Source organism: Rutilus rutilus (genome assembly GCF_951802725.1).
Source record: "Rutilus rutilus genome assembly, chromosome: 14".
Classification (NCBI taxonomy): Eukaryota; Metazoa; Chordata; class Actinopteri; order Cypriniformes; family Leuciscidae; genus Rutilus; species Rutilus rutilus.
This window is the reverse complement of record NC_140219.1, coordinates 16,314,733-16,342,300: the sequence shown is the minus strand read 5'-3', so window position 1 is coordinate 16,342,300 and position 27,568 is coordinate 16,314,733. Positions and strand designations below refer to the sequence as shown.

The window sequence follows — 27,568 nt, the reverse complement described above, 5'->3', positions numbered from 1 at the left end:
CCATCTTTCTATATATAAAGTTTTTGGTAAAATATCCATTTTCAATTGGAATTTCCCTTATATTTCTTTTCTTTTCTTTTTCTTTTTCTTTTGGCCCATATGAGGTATCTTAAGACAACATAAACAGCTTTTGCTTCAGGAGGCATATGATGTCTTAAAATGCCATCTAGATAAACAGCAGTTGTTGGAACAGAGCTTATGTGTTAAACTCCAGCTCTGCACGGTCTTTACATTAGTGATGAATGTGAACAGTAGTGGCAAATGGGCTTTCAGTTCTACACAAATACTAACAAGTAGTTGTCAGCGCCATCGAATAGCAGCACATTGTTGTCCAGGTCATGTACCAAATTGTGCTGAATGAGGATTTTTGGTACTGCAGAACTTTGTATTAAATGTAAATACCATACAACCCAAGTTGGACTGTTCACTTTCTGCATCACTTTAGAATCACATTGAAGGACAGTTTGTGGTGTTGTGGGAATTTTCCTTTTTTTAAAGCCAGAGAAACTCAGTGGTTGCCGTTTGGGACTTCATTAAATTTGCTTTATGGTGGATTTGTCTTCCTCTCTTTGCTGTGTGACATACACAGTTCACCATGGCTGAGTCTTACTTACACATACAGCAGAAAACTGCATTAATCTATTTCAGGACATGATGAATTTTCTGAGTTTTTCTGTTTTATAGAGTATGTGTCAATAATCAAACAAGCTCTAAAAAACTGACAGAAAAGCTGGACTTTCTGCACAGGAACTTTACTGTACTTTCAAATAATGGTGGATTGTCTAACATTTCAAGGTTCTTAAAAGCTTTCAAAGTATTTCTATCCTAATCACAATGAATCAGGTAAAAATAGATCTCAAACAGGTTGCCATGAGGTGACAAATAACTGTAATTATTTGGCATAGTCCATCAGACACTTAAAGGGAAAGCTTTTATTCTTGATTATTATTTTTTGTGCATTTCATCCACCACATGTGGGAAAGGGTTGACAGGGAATAAACCTTTGAGCATGAAATATAGAAGCTATTTTCAGACAAACACAAAAAGCCATCAATGTTTATCTTGAAGCATTAGTATCTGAAATTTGAACAATTTTCACTACATCAATATGCTTTTGTACATCATATAGTGCTGTTCTGTTTTTTAAATCATATGCGTGTGTACTTATTAGTAGGTCGAATGCACAGGTGATGTGAATAGGTGATAGTTTCTTATTTAGAAACTAGCATGCTGTTAGATCCATAATTTAAAACAGCCTGATAAACAGATGTTGTGCAAAAGTTTTGAGACATTAGACCACATCAGTTTTAGACAGTGTGCATCCATAACATCCCCACACATTATGGCTATTTTGTCAGCATTTGCCCAATTATGTTTCTGAACAGCCCAACAAGCCTTTCTCTGAGATCATGTGGAGAAAACTTGCAAAGGTAATCAATGAAAATAAGAAAAAATGCTGGAAAAATCCCCAAAATGGAAGCAAAATCTTTCAAATCTTTTCAGGGCTCTGAAGACAGTGCTATGCATCTGTGAAGCCATCATGGCAGACCCATCATTCTCAATAAAAGCCTTGCTTTGCTGGAGAAGAGTCCATTTTCTACCCTTCAGTGCATCTGTAGACGTAGGTGCTGCTGTATGTTGGCCAGGTGCTCGTTGACAGCCCTGTGAATAATGTAGCAGGAAGATAGAGAGCTCTGGGAAAGAAAGTCAAGTCCCAGGACCCACCATTAAATATCACAATCCACTCTTCCCAGGGACGCGAATGACATTTTATATCAGCTGGTAATAGAGATCCAACCTTTAAGTGCTGAGTGGGACAAACCATTATTCACTATCTTTTGCTCTCTCAATGTCCTCTCCTTACACGCTCTACCTCTGCTGCACAATGTTATTATGACAATGTGGGAATATTCTCATTTCACGGCCCCCTGCTAAAATAAAAAAAAAAGGTTCAGGAATTCAATTGCATCAATAAATTAGGTAAAATATGATCTGGCTTTTGACTAGTCCCAACAATTCGAGCACTATCCGAATTTATAATGCTTTTATAATGATTATAGAAAATGAAAAACACAGGTTTGTATGTGAACATTTTTCCTGCATCGTTTTATATCAATATCTATAAGGTGCAGATTGTGGCGTGGAGTGACATCTGTTAATGCCTTAAGCCATGAGGCCGTGTGCCACAGGAAAAACATTAGATCCCCAGAGTCCTTGGCAAAGCCCGCTGTCTGAGAGAAAGTTATTGTCTCAGCAAGCTGGTGTAATGATTAGCCTCAATCAGGATATTGAACATAGGTCGATCTAGAAAATGGCAAGGGCTTAGAAGTCAACATGTAACTGCTTCACATCTCTGCATACTGAGATCGACCACTCTGCGCAAAAGAAGAAAGGGATATTTGAAAAGTGCAACAATAGCCGTCACCTGCATCGGCTAATTCAGCGATAAACTATTAGTCTTAGTTGGCATGAAACTTCTCTGCGAACAGAAAACCTTGTGATTTGGTTGTTTAAATTATTTCAGATGAGTCTAGTTCTTGATGAATCTTTAATAGAAGAAATGGATTGTGGTTACAATGCTTTTGATGTAATTTTACCTATGAATTCATACTGATTTGTACTTGTAGCTGCAGATTGTTCCACAACTCAAGGAGAGATATTTTGTTGTGGCCAGGCTTTATTTCCTGGCAATGACCTGTTTATTAGAGACTGTAACATTCAATTTGAACGATAGAATTACTCGCTGTGACTTGGTTTTGCTTGTATTCCCCTGTTAGATTGAATTGGTTTTCCTGTGAGAGCAACCAGAAAATAAATCACAAAATGTGTAATAAATTGCAATTGCATTCTCATCAATATTTGAAAAGATCCATTTTGCCACCAATGAAAGTTAGTCCCATAGCTACACTGTGTCTGAGTCTAACAGGTGCTGAATAATGAGTCTGCTAGACCTCAACTCCCCACTGCTGTGAAGTGGACTATGTTGTGAAACATGTTGCTCTACAGTAGGGCTGAACAATTAATTGCATTTGCGGAAATATCGCGATATGATGAAACTTTTTTTTTTTACCGCAAAGGCTGCGATTACACTCTGGTCACCTGACACGCGAGAGTAAAGTAGTCTGCAGAGGAAGCATCAACTTGGCACGTGGTACGCATATAGGCCTGGCCTACAGCAAAGAACAGTTTATGTTTAATCTATCTATTGTGTTGGCCCAATATGGGTGGGAGAAAAGATTCTCTCTTCAACGATTCTGGGTCGATTCTGAGCTTAGTTTTTAACCACAGATGCGCAATGACGCTGCCTGTGTTTAAGAAACACACGTATTCTGCTTGCTTCCAAGTCCTCTCACACACACACACCACTCTAACCTTCTGTAAAATAATCTTTCATAAATTTTGGATAGGTTGAAGCAAATTACAATGACATTAGCGGGCTTCATTGCACAGGATATGCGCTGTGAGAAACGCACGCTTTGCTTGATGTTACTCTTGCAGTGCGCGTCTCACCCTCCAGTATTTTCCTTACTGCTCTACGTAGGCATAATTTATGACGTTTGGAATGCAGTGGGCTTATATATTAAAAATATGAAACTCACTGACAGAAGGCTGCTTTCAATTTCGAATTGTCATGTGCGCAAGAGCGCTCACGCCTGCGGCTGTGTGTGTGCATCTCAGTATAAGTGGTTAAATGTATACTTGCAACTCAAAATGGTTTTATGACATGAAATGAATGTAAACACAGTTACTGTATGTCAGTTAAGAATTAACAGTTAAGGGATTAGACAGACAGGACAAACCACATAGATCTGTGCATTAGTGTCAATGCATTATTAGATCTCCCGCTGTATGTGATGTCATCAGTAATAATAAAACGACAGTAAAGACGAGAATGGAATGGAACGTTCAGATATACTCTTAAATTCTGAAATCACACTTTGTTTATTGCTTGTAATATGTTTTTCGTTCCTCTTTATTATTTACTAGCTTTTTTGTTTTGAAGCTATATTAGTTTATACAGTATATATAAAATTCTTATTTTAATGTGTAATTATTTTAAAATGTACTTAAAATATATATTTTATTTTATTACACATCTAATTATAAGATTAATTAAGAAGAAAATAAAGTAGATCAAGAATAATTTGGAATCAGATTGTGAGGTGCCTAAAGATTCCCACCCCTAAAATACAATGATTTATTACTTGTCTTTGTTAACCCTTAAAGACCTAGAACATTTTTGGGGCGCCTGACTCACCTGTACTTTTCTTTGTTTTTCTAACCCATTCTAGCAGCAAGCATCAAGTGCCATATATCATTTTAAACAGGAGAACCTAAAGTTTCCAGCTAGCTCATTTAAAGTCCCAGTTTTACATTTCTTTTGTCAGAGAATTTATGAAATTAACAGGATTTTAAGAAAAACGGCAGCAAAAAAATGTGGTGTTTTCAGTGTGAACTCAAACAGAACTTCCTGAAGTTTTGTTTTTTTCTTTTAGAAAGTTAGACTTGGTTGTTTTAGACTTCCAGATGAAATTTTGTCTACATGTAACAATCCCTCAGCAAGTTATAGCCATTTATTATAATATTATTCTAGGCGTTTTTGAGTAAAAACAGGTGTATTACATTTACTGACAATGTAGATATGTCCAAATAAGTTCAGGAAGTAAAGTAAATAGAAAAGTTGTTATATTACAACAGAACACTGAAGCAAACATTTTTCTTCAGAAAATTATATTATAATTTGAACATGAACAACAAATGCAAACAATATAACAAGTAGTGACAACTGTGCAATATAAATACTAACAATACAATATACAGAGTGTAAATGAACAAATGGTTCAAATAATCTTCACAAACTAAATACAAAAAGAAATAAACAGTGCAAATGAAGAAATGGTTCATTGAGGGTAATATACTGAGTGCTAATGAACAAATAGTGCAAATAATCTTCACAAACTAAATACAAATAGATAAATAAACAGTGCAAATGATTCAAACAATCTTCTGAATCGGAAGGTTCCACCAGGTCTAACGACTCGTTTAAAAAAATCAATTCTAACACATCCTCCGATTTGTACTGCTGTTTTTTTTTACATACTCATGCTCTTTCGTGTTTTATGCTCTTTCATGGTTTGCGCTCTTTCGTGTTTTGCGCTATGGTCAAAAACTTTGCATCCGTTAGTTTTCATGCGTAGTTTTCAATGCATTGCGCTTGTTAAAAATGTATAAAGAAATGTGATTGGTTGTTAAAATCACCAATCACTATGTTTGTTGGTTGAGTTGATGACCGTTTGGACGAATCTGGGCATGGGGGTGGGACTAAGCATCAACAATCGTTCCTGTTTGGCTCAGAGAAAGAAACCACATGTGTTTCCTTGACGAATCACTGCTGCAGATTTTGATGACGCAATCACCGGCACTACGCAGCCTATGAATGACCAATAGAGACAACCGTGATAACACGGGAAAGCTGTGAATCTCATCTTTACTATGCATTTTAAAGCATACAGATTGGATTAGCGACTCAAAAGTTATTAAACATTTTAGAACGATAGTTATTTTATGCCGCGGGCGGCCGTATCGGTCTTTAAGGGTTAAACACATCGCAATTGCAATACTGATGATAAAAAAATAAAATCGCAATTAGATTAGTTTCAAAAATCGTTCAGCCCTACTTTACAGGTTGAATTCACTTCGACTTCTTAAACATGTCTTCTTGTCATGTCTAGATGCAGGTGGTGCTCTGTCCAAAATGTCAGCCCCCTTTCCTTTCCATTACGCATGTCCAGTTTCAGTTGTTTTGGTGGGTGTGAAAACCAGGTGCAATGTAAAAGGCCCCCTGGGTTGATTTTGACATGCCGTGCCACAGGGATTTCATCTCAGCTGCTCCCACCCTTGTCAACAACTTGCTTCAATCCGGATTATTCTTGCACAAAACCCCTGCTGCGATCCATAATGAAGATCAGATCACAAGAAGACAGAGTCTGTCCCTCAAACACTGAAAGTGCCGCACAGGTGCACAAGGCACTTGAAAAAGAGCCAAAATCGACACTTGTGTTCTTCCCCTGCATTTAATATAGATGTGCGTTACATTCTGGTGCGGAGATATATGTTGTTCTTTCTGAAGCTAATGGATGCATAACGTGCCTCTGCGTCTGACTGAGGCTCTATTCCTCCCTGCCAAACCTAAATTCAAACCCTTCATCCTGACATCCATCCTGAAGTTGTTGCATCTCAAAGAGCATAGCTCATCTTGAGCTCCCTTCATTATATGTGCATCTCTCAAAACAACTGCCTCCTTTAATGGCGGGAAGGCATCTTGCAGATTTGATTATGTCTGCCCTCAGTAAAAAAGCAAGGACAAACACATCTAAAATGTGAACGCTGAATAAGGGAATGTGCGGATAAGGAGACACTTTCAAGGGGCTGTTCACTCTCTTGCACAGGGCTTGACATTAACACCCGCCAACCTGCCAAATGCGGGTGGATTTTGCTCGTGGCGGGTAACATAGTCACTCCAACTAGCCACTTTGGCGGGTTGAATAATTGTAGTATTTTCAAAAGGCATCTGAAATAAGTGTGACACTACGACACTACAACTCCCATGAGTTTTAGGGCTGTCAACGTCAACGAATATTCTAAATTTGAATATATATTCGAATAGTTTTAAAAAACAGAATTTCGAAGGTGAAAATGAATATTCGAATATGGAAAAATGCCCGCGGTAGCAGAGGCGCGGCTGTCTGCTTTGCGAGTGGGCGCGCTGCCTGAGGGGTCAGGGACAGGTCACAAGAAGAAGCGTTAACGTTAAACAGAAACATTACTAAAGTGTAGGCTACTGTACTGACTGAATAGATATTGCATGAATAAGGTAGGTTAGATACAGCAGTTTCATGCACTGCAGGCTTCCACTGGTTTGATTATTTACCGTTTCATGTCAAGGAAAAGTTCCATGTTTACCACAGCACAGCTCACTCGGAGCGTTCAATGTCGGTGCTATATACTGTAAACCTTAAATTAATGTTAATAATATTTGTTTCAATCACTGAATGAAGCCTGCTATATAAGAGTCGCGACCTTAAATTGCTTGCACAAAACTCTTGATCAGCACACAACATTTGCTTTGTTGTTGTTCATTTAAACCGTTATGCGCAGAGAGCGTGACGCCTCATTCGCGCCGCAAGATTTACATTGACTTAACATTGAAATCACTCGCGCCAGACGCTCTATTCGCGTTTGGTGTGAACGCAGCGTGAGGGTGAAGGCGAGAGAGAGAAAGAGTGCCTGCGAGTGCGAGTGAGCGAGCGAGCGAGAGTGAGGTCTGCGGTCTTGGCCATTAGTTGATTTACTTGTTTATGTGTAGTATACGTTAATGTCAAATATTTTTAAACTTAAATAAACTACCTATACAAGTAGTTATGTCTATTTGTATTAATTTGTCCTGTTATTGACGTAATGCGCGTCATTGACAAAATGCACAACCAGATCATGGCAACCACATGCGCTTGCGCGCTAGTGACCAACAACACAGAAACGAAGAGACAGCTAGCTGCCCTGCTGGAGTTACATTGTATGCCGGTGGAGCTATGTGGCGACATATAATACATAATACATGGTTTTATTTAAAAAAAAGGAGCTTTACACACAACCTTATCAGAGCTAATGATAATGACCTGTATTGTTATATATTTATGTAGTCTTGATTTGGGTGTGTACAGTGGTTTTACATTTAAAAGGGTTGTAAATCTAGTTCAAGTACATTTTAGCACGCCATAGTCAACTTTTATCAGGTAATTTCACAACAACAAAAATGTGGCTAGTAAAAATGCTGTGTGGCTAGTAACTTTGGAAAACCACTAGCCATATTGGCTAGTGAGCAAAAAAGTTAATGTCAAGCCCTGCTCTTGCACATATTGTTCTGCGCAGCGGCAGCCTTAAGCATCTGGGGGCCCGTTTCAATAACTAATATGGGGCCCTACCCACATAAAACGTAAACATAATAGAGCAGAAAAAGCAAGGATTCCTGTTGGTTTGCATCAATGGTATATTATTTTATTACGTGCACTTTCAGCTTCATGAACAGGCAGCTCAACATAAAAATAATCCAACCTTATTTGATTAAACCTATATACAATTATACAGCGCCTAACCTGTCTCAGCGGTAATAACTTCATCGTCATGTTCTTGTTCTACTACTAACAATGTTTGGTATGGTTGTAACGATACACGATATAAAACCGAAATCACGATACTCAGATCCACGAACCTGTGTCGCGGTGTGAGAAGGCAGAATCGCGACACACCCCTTCCAACCCCAAGAGTTATCCTTCCTGTCCAGATCTAATGCTACCACATCTTCAAATTACTATTAGTATTATTTGAAGTTAACATTATAAAATACGTAGACCTACACCACAAAACTAGTTGAGGATAAATTATTTAAAATTGGGCAATTCCAGCATTATGGACGTGACATTTGCAGTCAAAACTTGAAATATAAATTCTCAGAAAATGTGTTTAATACTAATATATTGAAACTTCTGTTTATATATCCATACTACCTTAATAAAGGAGTCCAGACATTAGAAAAATATAAGTCTACACATGCATTTTATATTTAATATGAGGGAAATACACATGCGTTACGGACGTGACACAAAAAATCTTTAACTTTTAGGTGGCAAAATATTTTTTAGTAATTCTGTGAATTACACTGCGCAAACCAAAAGTAATACTACCCACTGGATGAAGAAGGGTTGGCTCTCCACAGAACATAATATATTTATTTTATTTTTCGTGTTCACATTTATGAGGAAAAAACAATGTTACGGATGTGTCAGTTCCCAGTTACGGACGTGAGCGCTCTGAAAGCGGCACTAAGACTGCTTTAAAACTTTCACCGAGACCTCAAACAGAAAGCACAAAGCCTTTCTTTCTTTTCCGTCTGGTTCTGCGTAAACATGCACTAGATCAGTGGTTCTCAACTGGTTTGGCCATTTGACCAGGCACCACAAATAAAATATACAAAATAACACAAAGTGATAATAAAGTGGCATTTTGGGGTTACGGAAACAACAGTTACCATGGTCAATACACAAAACTAATATGAACTGTTACCCAGCTTACACATGTATTGGTACTTTTTGGACATTTCATGACTAATTGACAACAATGACATTGCATGCTCAAATTTTCTTTTGCACATTATTTAAACGGAAGTGATATACAGCGTGTGCCGCCGCATTTGCTTGTGCAATTGAAGAGTGCACAGTATAACGGCTGATAGGACAGCAAAGTTTTTCTGAGGTGAGAGACTTTTTATTTTGTAACAAGTTATGCCATTGACTGCCATATATCCTGACAACATCTCATCTGACCGCAGATACTGAATCAGGACAACGTTTTTCTCTGACAGGCTTTACTTAAACAGCGTCTGACAGAAGTGTCAGCAACTTCTTCAAAATCACGCACATCTTTCAAAATAAAAGTCTTGGATCAGAAAATGCATTTGTTGTTGTTTCTTTGACCACACACTCCGTGACCCGTTCAAAACGGTCTTGCGACCCACCAGTTGAGAAACACTGTTAGATGGACCTTTTTCAGCGTCTTTTGTGTCTTTGCCATTTTCATGCGTCTTTTCAGCATTTTTTCCAAATTTTATTTTAATATTTATTATTATTATTATTACATATTTTAAAATATACTTTTAATGTATAAAAAATAAATGATTTCTGATGGATCATGTGACACTGAAGACTGGAGTCATGATGCTGAAAATTCAGCTTTACCATCACAGCAATAAATTAAAAAAAATTATATATTCAAATTCTTAAACTGTTATTTTAAACCGTATTAATATTTCACTACTATTTTTACTATATTTTGGATGAAAAAATAAAAGCCTTACCCAAGCAGACTTGCTGAGCATAAGATATTACTTTAAAAAATATTAATAAATCTTGCTGGCTCCAAAGTTTTGTAGTATACCTTAAATTCAACTATTTAATAAAAAAATAAAGCATAGTTATATGGTAATGTGATATGTGAAATACTAAATTGGGTCAGTCCCCAACATAATAGACTATAATTGGATTATTTGAAAATCTTACTCTTTCTGTATATTTCTTCTTCTTCTTCTTCTTCAAAAAAAACATTGTTATGCATTGTCAAGTCAAGCCAAGTCAATTTAATATATACATCACAAAGAGGTTTTCCTCTTTAAAAACACTTTTAACAAAACACTGTCATATTTACATCAGTATGTTTTGATGAAAGTTTTTATTGCCATGATGTATTTTTGTCTCATCTTTGTTATTGGTAAAAAAAAAAAAAACAATATCAAGAAAAACCTTTTTTAACATACCCTTTTCTCAGTAATATCATTGAAAAGAACACTGGTCCTGCACTATAAGCTTTGAGCCTTTTTATAATGCAAGAACACATCCAGTGTGAACATCCTGTTTGTTTTTTCTATTGCAGATAGATCAATGTATCCAAGCTAAAGATCCACACTGACTTTGAGCTACACCAGAAGTATATCCACAAAAGCCCTATAAAGTTGTTTGTTTACTCTAACAACACGAGGTAGACGTAGAATACCCAACATCTGTCCTTCTCCACACAATTCCCATTGTTTAAATCAACGGTGGTCGTAATAAGGTGTGTGTCGATACGTGTGTGGTTGGCTGTCACAGTGGGCTTTCAGGAAAAGCCTGACCCGGCTGAGCGAGGATCAGTAGAGGCAAAGACATCATGCTGCCGGACCTTGCCTCTGATCTGATGCTTATCCTCCTGACAGTCCGACCTCAATCCATCTCCAGTACCTCAGCTCCAATTACACTCTGTACGTGCACCGCTCTTGCATTGTTTGACTGATGCAGTAATTTTTGGAACATCTTAACGCTATATAAAATCAGGGCTGTTTGTAATGTTGTGCTTTGAGAGTTTTTTAGTGCTCTTCAGTGGAGTGATTAATGCCATATAGACTGTCTCCTGGGGTTTGCGTGCTATGAAACATATGTCCGCTTTGTTTGTTGTATTCCCAATTCATCTCTGCATTGTTACGATAAGAGAGTTCTTAGGAAGGCATTTATCATATTCAAATGGTAACTATGCCCTAGATACTTGGCACTCGTGAGTGATAATGTCAGATCTTCTCTCCAGTGCTCAGTTCTTAATGTCAAAAAAAGCACCCATTTTAGTCTTGTTCGTCTCAAGTGAGCATTGTCACTAGACAGTCTTTGAGGCTTATCATAATGAATTAAAAAAATTTGCTTTACTTTGTTGTTTTTTTTCCCTCTGGCTCTGTGATGCATGATTGGTCATTATAATGCATTGTTGGGTCATTTTGCATGAGGCCAAATGGAAATTAGTTTTATTTGTGTTACTAAAATTAATATTTTAGTATTTGATTCTTTATTTCATTAACATTATTTCAGCCTGATTTATTTAAATCAGTATTAACAAACAGCACATTCAATTTACAATTCAGAAAGGTTATAATAAATTTGCCAGAGTACACTTGATTTTTTTCCAAACGGTCAAATCTTATTTATTTCAGTTTGAATGTAAAAAAAGGTGGAATCATTTTCAGAACATCAGTCAGGTACTGCTAAATTGAAAGGAAAGCGCATGAAATGAAAGCTACATGTATGACTACAGTGGTCTAACCAAAAGTAAAGTAAATATTTTGTTTGTGCAGTAGTTCTTGGTTGTTGTCACAGATCAGCAGTTTTGTCTGGTATAGATTAGCCAAGGGTACACACACAGTTTCCAGTACACATTTGCCATTTAAAGGTGAAATTCAGCAGAGAACAAAACAACACTGTTCAATTTATTTTGGGAAATTACCACTGGTAGGGAAAATTGCTCAGTATTTTAAAAAACATGCTTCATTTAAATAATGTTAATGCTAGGATATTTTATAAGATTTTATTTCATGGGTCTGGGAAGAAAAATGTACTTCATATTACCCACTACTTACTGTCAAATAAATGTCCCTGCATATCTAATACATGCTTTTATAGATCACAGTGTCGTATTAAATAACCAGCATTGCACAGTAAATCAGTGGTTATAACTCCAGTGGATTTCAATTAGGCGTCACTGTGTTTGCATTTTCTGAGAGCTAAATTAAATGTGACACCCTCACATTAGGCACGAATATCTAAGGGTAGACGGCGGGAGAGAAATGTGCATTGCAGAATTCCTGCTGTTATTGAAATTCACACTGTTTGCAGCCTGACACATTGAGGTTATGTCTATATGTTTGCTTAACAATTGTGATGAAATACGATGGAATTATGAATTATTATTCTGCATAAACAGATTCAGATCATATGAACATTATCAGTATGTGTCTTTATTTATTGGGCGGTATTTCCTAAATTTTTATATCACTGTACCGAGATGTATAGTTGTTTTTGCTTGAAATGTTTTACAAATTACATAACCATTAAGTCATGCCTTATTTAAAAATAATAATAATAATAATAACATCTTTGATTCAAGGTACACTACCATTCAGAAGTTTGGGGTCTTAAGATTTTTTTTTTTTTTATGCTTTTGAAGGAAGACTCTTTCTAAGGCTGCTTTATTTGATCATAAATACAGTGTAAAAAAAACTTAGTATTATCAATGTTGAAAACAGTTGTGCTGCTTAATATTTTTGCGGAAACAGTAATACATTTTTTAGGGATGGGGGAAAAAAATCGATTCTTAGATGCATTGCGATGCGGACGTGGACGATTCTGAATCGATTCACAAATGTCAAAAATCGATTTTCTAAAAAATAGTAATATTGACGGAACGTAAAAGGCGGAACTCTGAAGCGTGGAAGTGCAGTTTTTGTTAAAAGCTAACGTATGGGAAATTGGCATAATTTCATTGTGGCCCATTTTGTATTTTTGTATGAGAGCTGCTTTCTTTATTGTTTAGTTTTCACATCAATATGCTTTAAAAAAAGATCTGTTATACGTAGGTTTACTGTACTGCCCTCCACAGTCACAGTGTGTATCAGTGCAATGCCAGTCACAAAAAGTTACATTTTGACTGTGCTCTCCACAGATGATTATGTACTTCTTTGTTGTATAAGCTGTTTTTGATTGTGGTATACAGCAACAATCTCAAGTCATAAGTCTTAGACTCATTATTTATTGGGCAGCTTTGTATGTCAATAATTATTCAGAATATGCGCAAGTCCACAAGCATTATTTTTGTATGAGAGCTGCTGGTACATAATTCTATATTTTTGTATGAAAGCTGTTTGTGATTTTTTTCTTGTGATTCTATTTTATTTTTGTCTGAAGGATTATATTGCTCGTTGCACATACCAGGAGGATGTTGGTTAGAAGTCTATATTATTTTATGTTAGAGATTCAGAATATGCTGAAGTTTATATTCATTTACAAGTACGCTGCTAGTACAGGCACACATTTCTTTTCCTGTCGGTTCTTTGCCATGTTGGGACATATGCTGGCAAATATAACCTTACAGTTGACTTGCCAAATCACTTCCATTTGTTTTATTATTAATAAAAGATATTGGAAGTAAATTCTTTATGGGTCATTATAAATACTTTGCCTTAAAAGTACCAAATAGTCACACACACAAAAAAATATGCATCAATAATCTGCGTTTTAGCATCGCAGCCCTCTGAATCGTAATCGAATCGTGAGGTGCCTAGAGATTCCCACCCCTAACATTTTTACAGGATATTTAGAATCAACATTAGAATGAATGGAATGTGCAAAAGAACAGCATTTATTTGAAATATATGTTTTTGCTGAATAATAAATAAATATATAATAATTAAAAAAAAAATATATTTCTTTAAATAAAAAAATCTTGGTGACCCCAAACTTTTGAGCGGTTGTGTACTTTTTATTTTTGTAACGTGATAGACACAAACTAATTATTTGATTATTTTAACAAATAAATCAGATCTCTTGCTCCAGCTGCTTCATATTGTGTAACACTTGAGTTAAAAATAAAAAAACAGTAATACATCAAAACCGATTATAGAATAAGCCTCATGTAAAGCCCTTGTAAAATATATGAACACCTGTGACCAGACATAAGTTGAATTCTAGTGATGTTGCTTGGCAACCATAAACAACCTGCTGCCGTACTTTGAGCTTTTATTTGGCGTCAAAACTAATCCGCTTCTGTTATAATCGATGGAGCTGTTTATGCTGCGACACGTTTCGCATGGTGGATGTATTAGTGTCGGATTTAGTGCTTGATGCCACTTGCATAACGTGGTATAAATGATATAGCAGGATCAATTCCGGCTGACACCTTTTCATATACCATCCAGCCCTCACACTTTGGGAACTGGTAAGCAGTGGAAATGCAGTGTTGCAGTGCTGTAGTTTGCTGCTTCCCTGCCCTGCCTTGCCCTGGCCTGTCCTGTAGGTCTAGGTATGGAAGACTATGATTTAACAAGGGGCCTGCATCAGGGCAGGTGTAGTGATGATGGATTGAAGTGCTTAGCTGAGCTCTCGCAGCCGGGACAGAGAGTAATTGGTGTGTACAGAGAGCTGGCCAGAGTAAGCAGAACAGATACATCAAGCCGAAATGCACAGCAGATTCGAGCGGGGTCACATGCACGCAAATCCACATATATTTACAGATGACAGAGGTCTCCATACTCAAGCACTAACACAAAGGTAACATAATCGTCCTGCTCCGAGTGTTATATGATGTTCCGTTGCCTGCACAGGGCTATTATTTGATTTATGGCTTGGGCCACAAGGTGAGGTGTAAAGCATTGTTTTTGTAGGATGTGATGACTACATATATGTACGGTCTGCACCTGTTTGCACAATTGAGTTCATTAATTTATTGCATGTTAAAGCACTGTAATTTGCCTGATTTCTTTAAGTAGGCATTTCTATTGTGTACCTTTAATCTCTCAGCTCATTTATTATATGCTATTTTGCACGTTTTTGTATAGGCACAATAGGGAGCGGATGAGGAGTATAGGAGAGTTGGGCATGGCTCCCAGTTTTAGATTTTTTTTTTGGTTAACTTGTAAGTGCATCACTCTGTTATTATTATAAAAAAAAAAAATCCCCAGACAATGCTTGGGTTGCACCAGAATAGATGGCACATTAATGCAGAGAGAGAGAGAAATCCTCATCTTAAAAGCCTATGATGTTGTTTTATGGTGTTTTCAGTACAACAGCACCAATGAGTTTTGAGGCGTCTCATAAAGTTATAGAATACTGAAATATGAATGAGGCTGCCAAGTAATACTGCTAAAAAGCCATTAAAACAACTTTGTAGTGTAGTTTGAAAAAACTTGCTTTTGAAAGGTAAAGTGTGTACGTGATGTTAATATTCCTTCTCCAATGGCAGTTTTATGAAATATTACAATTAAATGTTTTACTGTTTTCTATTTTGCTATGAAGCCCCTTTCACACAGAGATTCCGGAACATACACTGAAAATGTGTCCCGGGATTTGTCACACTGCCAGTGATTTTCTGGAATCTGTGCGTGCGTTCACATCCCGTAAAGATCCAGTGAAGACGGTAATGTATCGGCAGCATCTTAAGTTTGCTCATGATCTGCAATTTCTCTCTCGAGAAACCACGCTCGTGCATTTTTCTCTGATTCGATCATAAACTAGTGCATCGTGTAAGGTTACACTAAGCTGGCTTCACACCCCATACTTCATTGGTCCAGCCTTTTGTTCACACAGTGCGCGTTCCGGGACTGATCATGGCAATGTTACTAGGTCCCATTCCATCAAAGGACGTGTTTGTGTTCACACAGAAGGCACTCCAGCAATTTTATGGCAGTTTTCTGGGATTCAATGCGCTGTGTGAAAGGGGCTTTAGTGTTTCTGATTGATATTTTTGTGGAAACTGTGGTACTTTTTTTTAGGATTCTTAGATGAAAAGAACAGAATTTATTTAAAATAATCTTCAAGTCAACTGTTTTATTTAAGTTAGTCAAATGATTACTTCTATATTATGGAAATTATGTTTCTGTAATGAATGCTTTCTCACTGTCTTTCAATCAGGGGCTTTTTCTTAACCAACACCTGAGCTGAAAAAGAACGAATAAAATCACAATTTCTTGCCCTAATAGTGGATTGATCTTAATCTGTTAAATAACTCATGTATAATTGAAGTGTTTTGAGAGTGATACTTTGAATGATTAGCCACTCAACAAGATCAGGCTAATCTGGGATGTGTCAGCCTCTGCAGCGACCCTGACCCATTTCCTTTGAATTAATCCCAGCAATAGTTAGGGGAAAAAAGAGCCTCTTTGATCTTCTAATGAAGGGACACTCTTCCCGATATTTCTGTTCTGAGTTTGTCTGCTCACTTTGTTGCGTCTGTGAGCTCTCACCAAGGAATTTCTGGAATAGGGTGAAGTAGTTTGAATAATTAGGCCTTGCTTTCAAAATCTCAGTCTCCTCCTCCATCCTGCTTTTTCCTTTTACTGTCATCCATCATTCAGCGCTCAGATCTGCCATTGGTCATTACTATGCCAGCTCGCTTTGCATGGCGGCGTTCGAAGAAAGTCGGCTACCCTACTTTGATCCTGTTTTTTCTCTTTCCTTAAGGATAATAAGAACACCTAAAGCCGCTTCTACATATAACTTGATAGGTGATGCGATTGAGCACAAATCGACATGCTTGTTTGAGTGCGCCGCAGTGCTTGTGTGTTTTCCGGGATAAGAGAGAGGGTTAAAGGCTAGCTCAGCAGTGGGGTGTTTTAGATTGGGTGGCTGTGGAGCTATTTCCAGACTGCTCTGCTGGAGGATGACTAGAAGAAGCACTGGATTCATTATTCAGAAGACAGCGGAGTAGTACACAGCGGCACAGGCTGTCAGGCCAAGATTACTTTTGTGCATTCCTCCGACATGTGAGGAGAGCTTAAGGTTTGAGTCTCTACCCTGAGGCGTGAAACCAACCTGACTGAAAGTAGAGTTGTACAGGCTGTCTGAAAGTTATCAGGTAGTGTGCGGACTTGTAAAGTACGAGAACATGGAGCACAGGCTTAGATTAGCAGTGATCGTTGAGAATGTAGGGTATGTTTACATTAAAAAAAAGGATCAGAAGATCTTTTGAGGCATGTTGTAGCAGAGTTTTGTGGCTGCGGGCCATTAGGCAAAATATCGTATTTTCAAATATGTTTCAAAATATACATAAAATGGCCCAAAATATAGGCCTATTGCTAACATGCATTTTAAAATGTATTTGCTCATATTTTGGAGATTTTCATTCTAAATATAAAATAAAATATATTGTTTGGAGATTTATTTTATTGCTTCTTGAAGTTTTTTTTAAACTTTATTTAATTGGAAAAATATACTTCCTTAAGCCACTCTGTTAACAACATCAAGCATCGCGTTAGTTCAGGCAGGCCACGTCAGTCAAGCTTGCAGTCAGCTGTTTCTGACGTGTACCAATCCAGTTGTGACACTTATCACAGCGGTTTATTTAAATCCCCAATCATTCAGCCTCTCTCTATTGCTTGGCTGCACGCTGCATCTAACTCCCCCCTCCATCCCCAACTCTACCTAGCTGGAATTTGTAATTTAATATTCGTCGCGACTGTCTTCAGCATGCAGTAAATTTCATTGTAATCATCCTTCCTTGTGTATTTTGGCTTGTTTCAACAACTCGTATAAATTTGTGAATTGTAATTATGTATGCATGATTACTGGATCTGTTCTGTTACTCCATGGGGGTTTGACTTGCTGCTCTCTCCGCTCTGTCCAGGCATGGCTGCATGGACGGGCGCGTGGAGTTTGCCCAGAACAGAATTGTACGGCCAACACTAACTGTATGCTTTATCATTATAATAAACACATTTGACGAAAGTGTTCCTTACTGATATATTTAGCATATATTTTAAATGTGCGTATGTGCGTGTGTGTGTGTGTGTGTGTGTGTGTATACATATATATATATATACTGTATATATATATATATATATATATATATATATATATATATATATACACACACTATATAAGCACAGTAAATGCTGCATTTATTTTATTGATGTTATTTGTAGCATCTTAATTTGTTTGAACAGGAATATTAGATGGATGATTACATACCTTATGAAGCAAAGAGGATAATGAATTAGGCCCATTGGAGTGCAAAAAGCTCTATCAATACTAACTCAATTTAAAGACTCCGAGTCGGTGGAACTAAAAGGACTAACGATGTTTAAGGATGAAACTGTTTCTTAAGGCCAGGCAGACAGCAGAATCTCCATTACTCCAGCCCAGACACAATACACCTTAACATTAAGGTCATTCAATTTCCCACTCCTCTCTTCAAAGTGGACCAAGTGATTTGTTTTCAGTGTGTATTTAAGAAGAAGCCCTGGAGAAGTTTAGCATTTAAATTGGTTGATCCAAGCACATTTTACCACAGCTGTTTTTGAAGCATCGTGCTGATGAAAAATCAAAGGAAATGTGCAAATGCATGACCTTTCCCCGGCTCAATAGCAGGCAGTGTCTGAAGAGCTTGTTTTTGCTGACATCCATCTTTCTTTTATACAGTTTTGTAAAACTTTCCCAGGTACTTGGTGTGACGAAACATCACAAATTATTTTTAGACAATAAAAAGAACATCACCACAGGTCTATAGGTGAAATGAAAAAAATTTATAAAAAAGAGTTGAGATGCAGAGGAAAGGTAAGAGAGATAGTAACAACTGCTGGTTTACAAACTTATGTAGTGATAGTAAAACATTTTGTTGGAGTAAAAAAAAGTAATTATTATTGATATAATATTATTTACTAAGCTCTGCTTATAGCATGCAGGAAAAATATATTGTGGCCAATAATTAGCCTAAGAATTCAACTTAACACGTGAGCATGTTTTATTAATTCATTCTTTCGGTTTACTTCGATTGTGGCCATGTTTTATATTTTCTTTCGTAGTTTTAGGTAAATTGCAGCTGTGTTGTACTATTTTATTCACTTGTTTTAGGTAAATTACTATTTATTTGTTGGCTATTTAGTAGGGCTGGGTATTTTCACAAATTCCACAATTTAATTTCAATTCACAAGCTTGCGATTTGATTTCGATTCTATATCGATTCATTTTTTATATATATCAGGTACAGTACATGGCGAATTTTCTCAAATAATGCTGTAACTATACAGGTAGGCAGTTGGTACTACATTATACCTCAACATTGAAGGTTAAAATTAACTGATTTGTATATAAACAGTTAAATTACACACAATTAATTTATTAATAATAATAAAGTTATAATACAGTTTATATAATTACATAATTATGTTTCTACTTAAATACATTTTTTGAAATATAAACATTTAAATGGTAGCTATCATAAAAACTTTATAAACAAATTTATTCACACATATATTAAATACTGAAGAACAGTAAAAAATTGTTATATATATATATATATATATATATATATATATACACAGTATATATATATATATATATATATATACAGTATATATATATATATATATATATAGTGGGGAGAACAAGTATTTGATACACTGCCGATTTTGCAGGTTTTCCTACTTACAAAGCATGTAGAGGTCTGTCATTTTTATCATAGGTACACTTCAACTGTGAAAGACGGAATCTAAAACAAAAATCCAGAAAATCACATTGTATGATTTTTAAATAATTAATTTGCATTTTATTGCATGACATAAGTATTTGATCACCTACCAACCAGTAATAATTCCGGCTCTCACAGACCTGTTAGTTTTTCTTTAAGAAGCCCTCCTGTTCGCCACTCTTTACCTGTATTAACTGCACCTGTTTGTTACCTGTATAAAAGACACCTGTCCACACACTCAATCAAACAGACTCCAACCTCTCCACAATGGCCAAGACCAGAGAGCTGTGTAAGGGCCTGTTCACATGTCGCGTCTTTTGCGCGCTCAAGTTCGTTATTTCAAATGTAGGCGTGCGGTATGCACGCTCATAATGGAAGCGACGCGGTCGCGGTGCGACGCGCTCGTTTTTTCCAAGCGCGTCCGCGCCGCATCGAGATAAAAACATCTCAACTTTTCAGAATGCCGCAAGCGCACCGCAGGTCACGTGACAAGAACCAACCAATCAGCTTCCTCACCTTTTCTGTTACTTTGAAACCTCAGCAGAAAAATGGAGGAGCACCTCATCATTGCGGTCCAGGGATTTCCTGAACTTTATGACTTGTCAAGCCCTCATTATTTTGACTCAAATGAGAGGAAGAATGCATGGAGACACATAGGCTTGGAGCTTGGAATAACTGGTCAGCATGATACTGTTTTACATTAATGTTTTTTACTTTTCTTAGTAAATAAATCTTGTAACAGAGTTACAGCAAGGGTTTTTCAGTGGTGGAAATCCATTGCTGAAATTTCCTTGCTGTAACGGAGAGCGCAGCTGATGGTTGCTTATCAACGACAGACACCTCCGGAGCGCAACCGCCCTAGCGCTTTGGAAAAAGGAGAACGCGGCGCGCCTAGCGTTTTCTACGCGTTTTTAGGTGCGATATGTGAACGGCGCCTAAGGACATCAGGGATAAAATTGTAGACCTGCACAAAGCTGGGATGGGCTACAGGACAATAGGCAAGCAGCTTGGTGAGAAGGCAACAACTGTTGGCGCAATTATTCGAAAATGGAAGAAGTTCAAGATGACGGTCAATCTCCCTCGGTCTGGGGCACCATGCAAGATCTTACCTCGTGGGGCATCAATGATCATGAGGAAGGTGAGGGATCAGCCCAGAACTACACGGCAGGACCTGGTCAATGACCTGAAGAGAGCTGGGACCACAGTCTCAAAGAAAACCATTAGTAACACACTACACCGTCATGGATTAAAATCCTGCAGCGCACGGAAGGTCCCCCTGCTCAAGCCAGCGCATGCCCAGGCACGTCTGAAGTTTGAAGTTTGCCAATGACCATCTGGATGATCCAGAGGAGGAATGGGAGAAGGTCATGTGGTCTGATGAGACAAAAATAGAGCTTTTTGGTCTAAACTCCACTCGCCGTGTTTGGAGGAAGAAGAAGGATGAGTACAACCCCAAGAACACGATCCCAACCGTGAAGCATGGAGGTGGAAACATCATTCTTTGGGGATGCTTTTCTGCAAAGGGGACAGGACGACTGCACCGTATTGAGGGGAGGATGGATGGGGCCATGTATCGTGAGATCTTGGCCAACAACCTCCTTCCCTCAGTAAGAGCATTGAAGATGGGTCGTGGCTGGGTCTTCCAGCATGACAACGAACTGAAACACACAGCCAGGGCAACTAAGGAGTGGCTCCGTAAGAAGCATCTCAAGGTCCTGGAGTGGCCTAGCCAGTCTCCAGACCTGAACCCAATAGAAAATCTTTGGAGGGAGCTAAAAGTCCGTATTGCCCACCGACAGCCCCGAAACCTGAAGGATCTGGAGAAGGTCTGTATGGAGGAGTGGGCCAAAATCCCTGCTGCAGTGTGTGCAAACCTGGTCAAGAACTACAGGAAACGTATGATCTCTGTAATTGCAAACAAAGGTTTCTGTAACAAATATTAAGTTCTGCTTTTCTGATGTATCAAATACTTATGTCATACAATAAAATGCAAATTAATTACTTAAAAATCATACAATGTGATTTTCTGGATTTTTGTTTTTGTTTGTCACTCACAGTTGAAGAGTACCTATGATAAAAATTACAGACTTCTACATGCTTTGTAAGTGGGAAAACCTGCAAAATTGGCAATGTATTAAATACTTGTTCTCCCCACTGTATATATATATATATATATTAGGGATGCACCGATATGAACATTTTGGCCCGTACCGATAACCGATATATTGGCCGATAAATCTAAATTCAAATTTTTATATAATTTGATAGCCTGTATACATAAACAAAAGGCTCACCATTAAAAGCAATGTCCCAAACACTTCAACATAAATCAAACATATATGAACAAACATATAGTAGCCTAGTTTGAACCAGTGTAAGATTCCTTAACTTTTTTTTACTAATTTTACACTCCTATGGCCAACTTTCTTTATTAAAAAATGGTAACACTTTATAATAAGGTTTTATTTTGTCAACATTTGTTAACATGAACCAACAATTAATGAACAATACTTCTACAGCATTTATTATAAGCTCAACATTTTATAAGACTTTTTTAAGATCCAAAATGGTATCTGTTAACATTAGTTAATGCACTGTGAACTAACATGAACACAAATATTTTATTAACTAACATTAACAAAGGCTATTGCTCTCTGTTAGTTGCATTAACAAATGAGAAATCTATTGCCTAACAAAAAATGTAAATAAATAAAAAATAAAATACCTAAATAATGCAAACAAGTCATTGGATAATGTTGGGCTGCATATAAAGAAACAGAACGCATGTGCCATGGATAAATGAAATGGAATCGCCTCTGCACGGACAAGAAGGAAATTATTTTAATCAAACCATGTTGTTGACGAAAATAATACGTAATAATAATCCCTCTTCTGGACGAGCTATTTCCACAGCAACGCGCTGGAACACGGCAACTAAACCCAGTGAATTCACAACATTTTATTACAATAGTGTTCTCATTATAATGGCATGTATATGACAGTCCCAATTATAGTTATAAATGTGCATTGCTGTTTGAGCTGCGCACGCTAAAGATTAATTAACTCAACCAAACGCATCCTATATTAGATTAATCATATATATATACACAAAATAAACATATTATAACTTACAATGGCACAAAATGCTGCAAATGCTCAACCGAACTTGACTGTGCTTGTCATGAAGGCTTAACTCCATTAACTCCAATGAACTCCAATGAAGGCTTAACTCCATTATTTACGCGCTCTTTCCGCCAAAATGCGCTCGTCGCGCTGAAACACTGGCGAACAAGAATTCACAACATTCTTTTACAGGCGTGTTCTTATTATAATGTTATGATGCCTATGTGACAGATTTGTGCTGCACATGTTGCACTTATTTGTATCTTCCTTTTCAAAGTGATTCCAATCATTCAAAACCATTAAGGTGAACAGCGCGCTAGGGCTGTAATCTCCCAGTCGATTAGTCGATTATTGGTCGATACGTTCTGGCTCGACCAAAATTCTGATTGGTCGATTTTTTGCAGCGTTCATTTCATTAGTTTTGCCGCGTTCATTTCAGCAGTTTTGCTGCGTTCATTTCATCAGGTGGAAACCACTAATTGCTAATGGGGGTGTTTTCAGAGCACCCCTGTTTCACAGGTAACAGTCTGTCTTCAGAACACCCCCCTTGTTTTCACTTCTTTTGGATTAGCCCAACTAGGGCTGCACGATATTGGGAAAAAAATTACATTGCGATATTTTTTTCCCAACGATATATATCGCGATATTGCGAGCCATCAATCCAGGCTAAAGTCAATAATTACCATTCCATGTTATTAATAATTTCACTAATAAGCAAGCTTCATTACAAGTAACAAAAAGGCCACTTAATATTTTATTCCAGAAACATATTTCTCTCAGAATTCGGTGAACGTTCTACACAGGACCTAACGTTCTTCGGGTTCTAGGACCTGAAAAATTATGTTTTCTGTGCTGATTCAGTGACGCGTTCATGTAAACGGCACCTAGAACCAGCAAAAGTAATGATTAATAATATGTAAAATATTACAGTGAGACATTTTAATTGTTTATTAATAAAGAAGTGTTTTCTGTAAAGATGAAGTTGACAATACTGACTCGCGATCTTCACAGCAGTGATCGGGAGAAATGCACTTTTCATACAGATTAAATTTTTTTTAATGGTTCTTCTGTAGATAATAGTTATATTTCTATTTTTTTTATTATTATTGTTATTTTTAGGTGTGTGAGGCGAGTAGACTACCTTTTATGCTGAGTTTCGGTTCATGGATGATAGCTTAATCTCCAGTTCAGGCGCTGGCTGCTATATTTAATTTTTAGGCTAGGCCCTATTTATTAAATCCAGAAAATTGGATAATGAAATACTGCTTAAAATTAAGATACAATTAATACTAAACGAAATTCGTTTTAAAGAAAGGCTTTGTGCTTTCTGTTTGAGGTCTCTGTGAAAGTTTTAAAGCAGTCTTTTAGTGCGGCTTTCATAACGGTCGCGTGACGCGTCCATAATGTCACGTAACATTGTTTTTTCCTCATAAATGCGAACACGAAACGATTTTTAAAAAAAGACAACCATCCACGACTTTATAACACTCCAGCAAAGTAGCCTACCTCTTTTTGGTCAACATCCTCCTTTTTGTAGACGAAATAGGCTAGTCCCAAATAGCTGATTTTGATTTTGTTGCGGACGATCCACTTCGTCGCGCATTTTTAGCTATAGGATTGCCAGTGAATGTTGGCTGTGAGCGTAAGCGCGGCAGAGCAAACAATCACTGTGCAGGCACGCGGAACGCGTATGTCACCCCAGCAAAAAGCCATACAACAAACTCGTGTTTACTGTGTGCTACCGTTCTCTTACACTATGGGTGCTACTAACGTTACCCTTCGCATCGCATGTTCCGGCGATGTGACTATCGCTCATTTGCACATCGCGATGTCGATGTTAAAACAGAATATCGTTCAGCCCTAAGCCCAACCCACTGGAGAAGAGAGACAGATTGAAGAAAGTAGGCTATAGAAGGTTTGCTGAATATTATTACTTGATCTGGTTTGTTTAATAAATATGATTTTTTTTATTAAAGTGGACGTGCCTTTTGTGTTTAAGAGTAAAAGCTTTAAGTTAATAGTCTATTCGTGTCTCAGCCACGAAGCTGAGCTCCTATGTTGAAATGATAGTGTCTGTCAGTTATTATAATACATATGACAAAAACAATTGTCTAAATTATGTTGCATATTCCTCAAAAGTTCTTGTGATGATATCTCTAGTTGACAACATAATACTATTTTCGGAAATCATAGGCTATGATATTGCGCAGGTGCACGTGATGCAACGCTGTCAGAGCCGACGGACTCGTGTGTCAGACTCATTTCAGTGCAAAAATTAGGTAAAAAAAAAAAAAAAGTATTTTTTTATGTTTATTTATAAGTCATTTAGGCGGACAACAAGGCTACCAAGTACTGCGCACAGTGCGCAGCTAATTAATTTAACTTTTTTTTAGAGATGCACCGATTACAATTTTCTAAGCCGATTCCGATTTCCAATATTTCATCGAGTTTGACCTGCCGATACCGATTTCATTTTTTCTAACCACTTTACAGCACACACAAATATTTATTTTCTATCTTTTCTTTAATAGAACATTTTACATAGAACATAGCTAATTTTTTGAACAGATAATCGCTATAAAATAGAACTATATAAATTACTCCCGGTGTGGGAAATTGACACACATCTAAAGTGCAGTGTTATGGAAGAACCATTTCCTTCTTTTCATATCCAATATCCAACAAATTTTTTTTTTATATATTTAGCAAACTAAACTTCTGTATGAAAACAGGTAATGGCAATAATATATATATATACTTTATTTATTTTTTATAATCATAACCATACTTGCAACCAAAACTGAATAATGAAAACAAGTTTAAATGGGTAAATCTTCTACAAATATTTTTGAGTCTTCGTTTTCTTTTCTGACATACTGGAGTTCTTGTTAAAACACACTAGACATACTTATTCTGTGCATTTTGAGCACTTTTTGTGTGAATTCATTTTTAGTTTGTCCATCAAAAGTGTGCTTTCACTTTAATTGAGCGTGAGCAGAGCAGCAAAAATAGACCCGCGCCGAAAACCCGCACTTCTCACGCGGCGCTGACAATTGCGGTGTGAAACGGCCGTAATTCACGAGGCTCCTAAATGTGCGTTCCCTGTGCACGTGTGATGCTGATGTTGCGCGATGTTAATCATGCGGCGCCCGAGTGCATTTGACCGGCATAAAATCGGCATATGTCAGACTGACCGGCCGGTCGTCGGTCATGGCCGATCACGTGATCTCGGATCGATAACAAAAAATCACCATGTGGTCGATATATCGTGCATCCCTAATATATATATAGGGATGGGGTTGTAAAAAATTAAGATAAAGAAATGATTCCCTCTGATTTTCTGTTTCATTAATAAAGTTTGACTACTCGCAGCAGTCCCGCATGCGCTTAGAGCTCGTGTGAATTGCACATATAAAATGAAGTTAACGAACAACCTCAATCCATCAGGAAACGCCACATAGGTCGTTGAATGAAGCGTTTTTCTTTTGCGTGAAGAAGCCGTTCGCCGGAGATGTGTTAAAAGATAGCGGAGTGCATTCATGATTATTAGGCTACCGGTATAATAATCCTCCTGGCGCCGGGTCTGAGTGAGCAATTTACTCTTTTACCTTTGTTCTTTGATTAACATTAACGACACTTTAAGACAAGCCGCTGCTGACAGAGACGCGATCTGACACGTGTCCCATTTTCTCACAAATCTCTACTTTCATTTAAGACTTTATTTAAATCATTTAAGACTGCTCTTATAAATACACTCGACAAAATAGACATTTTGGCATAATTTGTGTGTGTTATGGTTTGTTTAAGCCCGAAAGAGAACTCGATACTGACGCGCGTCTTTTATGTGGGTCGTGTGTGTGTGTGTGTGTGTGTGTGTGTGTGTGATTGGCAGGACTTACAGCGCGGCCTCTTTAGTCTTGTCGCGCTTGAATGGTTTAAAAGCATTCACATTAATAAGAGCGTGATCATACAATGCTAGTCAACCCCCAATTTCCACCGGCTGCGTTACGGCTCCGGCACGGCGGCGGAGTCAATAGGTTTCCAGTAAAGTCAATGAGTGTATTTCCACTGAATGCGGTACAGCTGCGTTCCGACTCCGGCGATCCGCAGCCCTCCGGAGCAGATACGCAGAGCTTCTATTTTTGCCGGATGCCGGAGAGCTCCGCAGCAATTCAGCACTTATATCGCGCGATCATACGTGAATTTGCGAGATCTCGTGGGTCCTTGTGACTTCAGCTGTCAGTCATGACCGCAGCCGTTCCGCAACAAATACGGACCTGGTGGGTATTGACGGATGACGGAACACGGAGCTGTCACGCAGCGGAGCCGTTCCGCAGCCGTTCCGCATCTGGTGGAAATTGGGGGTTATATATATATATGTGATCATGATTATGTAATATGGTGCATATATTTAGCTAAATGTTCCTCTCTAGAGTTCATTTTTCCAGCTGACTATTGAGTTCATGGTGACTAAATGGCTTTTCTGAGGTAACATGACATATTTTACAAGCTTGTTTTATTGATGTCTTTTCATGGTTGAAAAACACTGATTGAGCGATTACATGAGACATGATGCAGATTTCAATAAGTTGTACCTAATCATTTACATACCTTCTAATGTTCATTCATGTTTATTTCGTGCTGTTACTAGTAGTAAAGAGGAAGAGAGGATCAGTTCATGTGCGTTTCACACTGCCGCTTCGCTTGAACTGAGGCAGCAAAGCGATCTGTCACGCCACATTAAAGAGCTAAAAAAAATTATGTAGGATGTGTTTAAAATTGACAGAATTTGAAAATTGAGACTTTGTTTCATATCAAAAGTAGCAAAAGTAGTTTTGTTTTGTTTTTTGTGTTCTGTTCA

General features: G+C 37.5%; 1 protein-coding gene across 3 annotated transcripts in view; it reads left to right on the top strand.

Moving 5' to 3' along the window:
• LOC311303826 (teneurin-3) overlaps positions 1–27,568 on the top strand; it is a 132,553-nt gene that overhangs the window by 30,969 nt on the left and 74,016 nt on the right. The gene's annotated exons all lie outside the window — the stretch shown is intronic.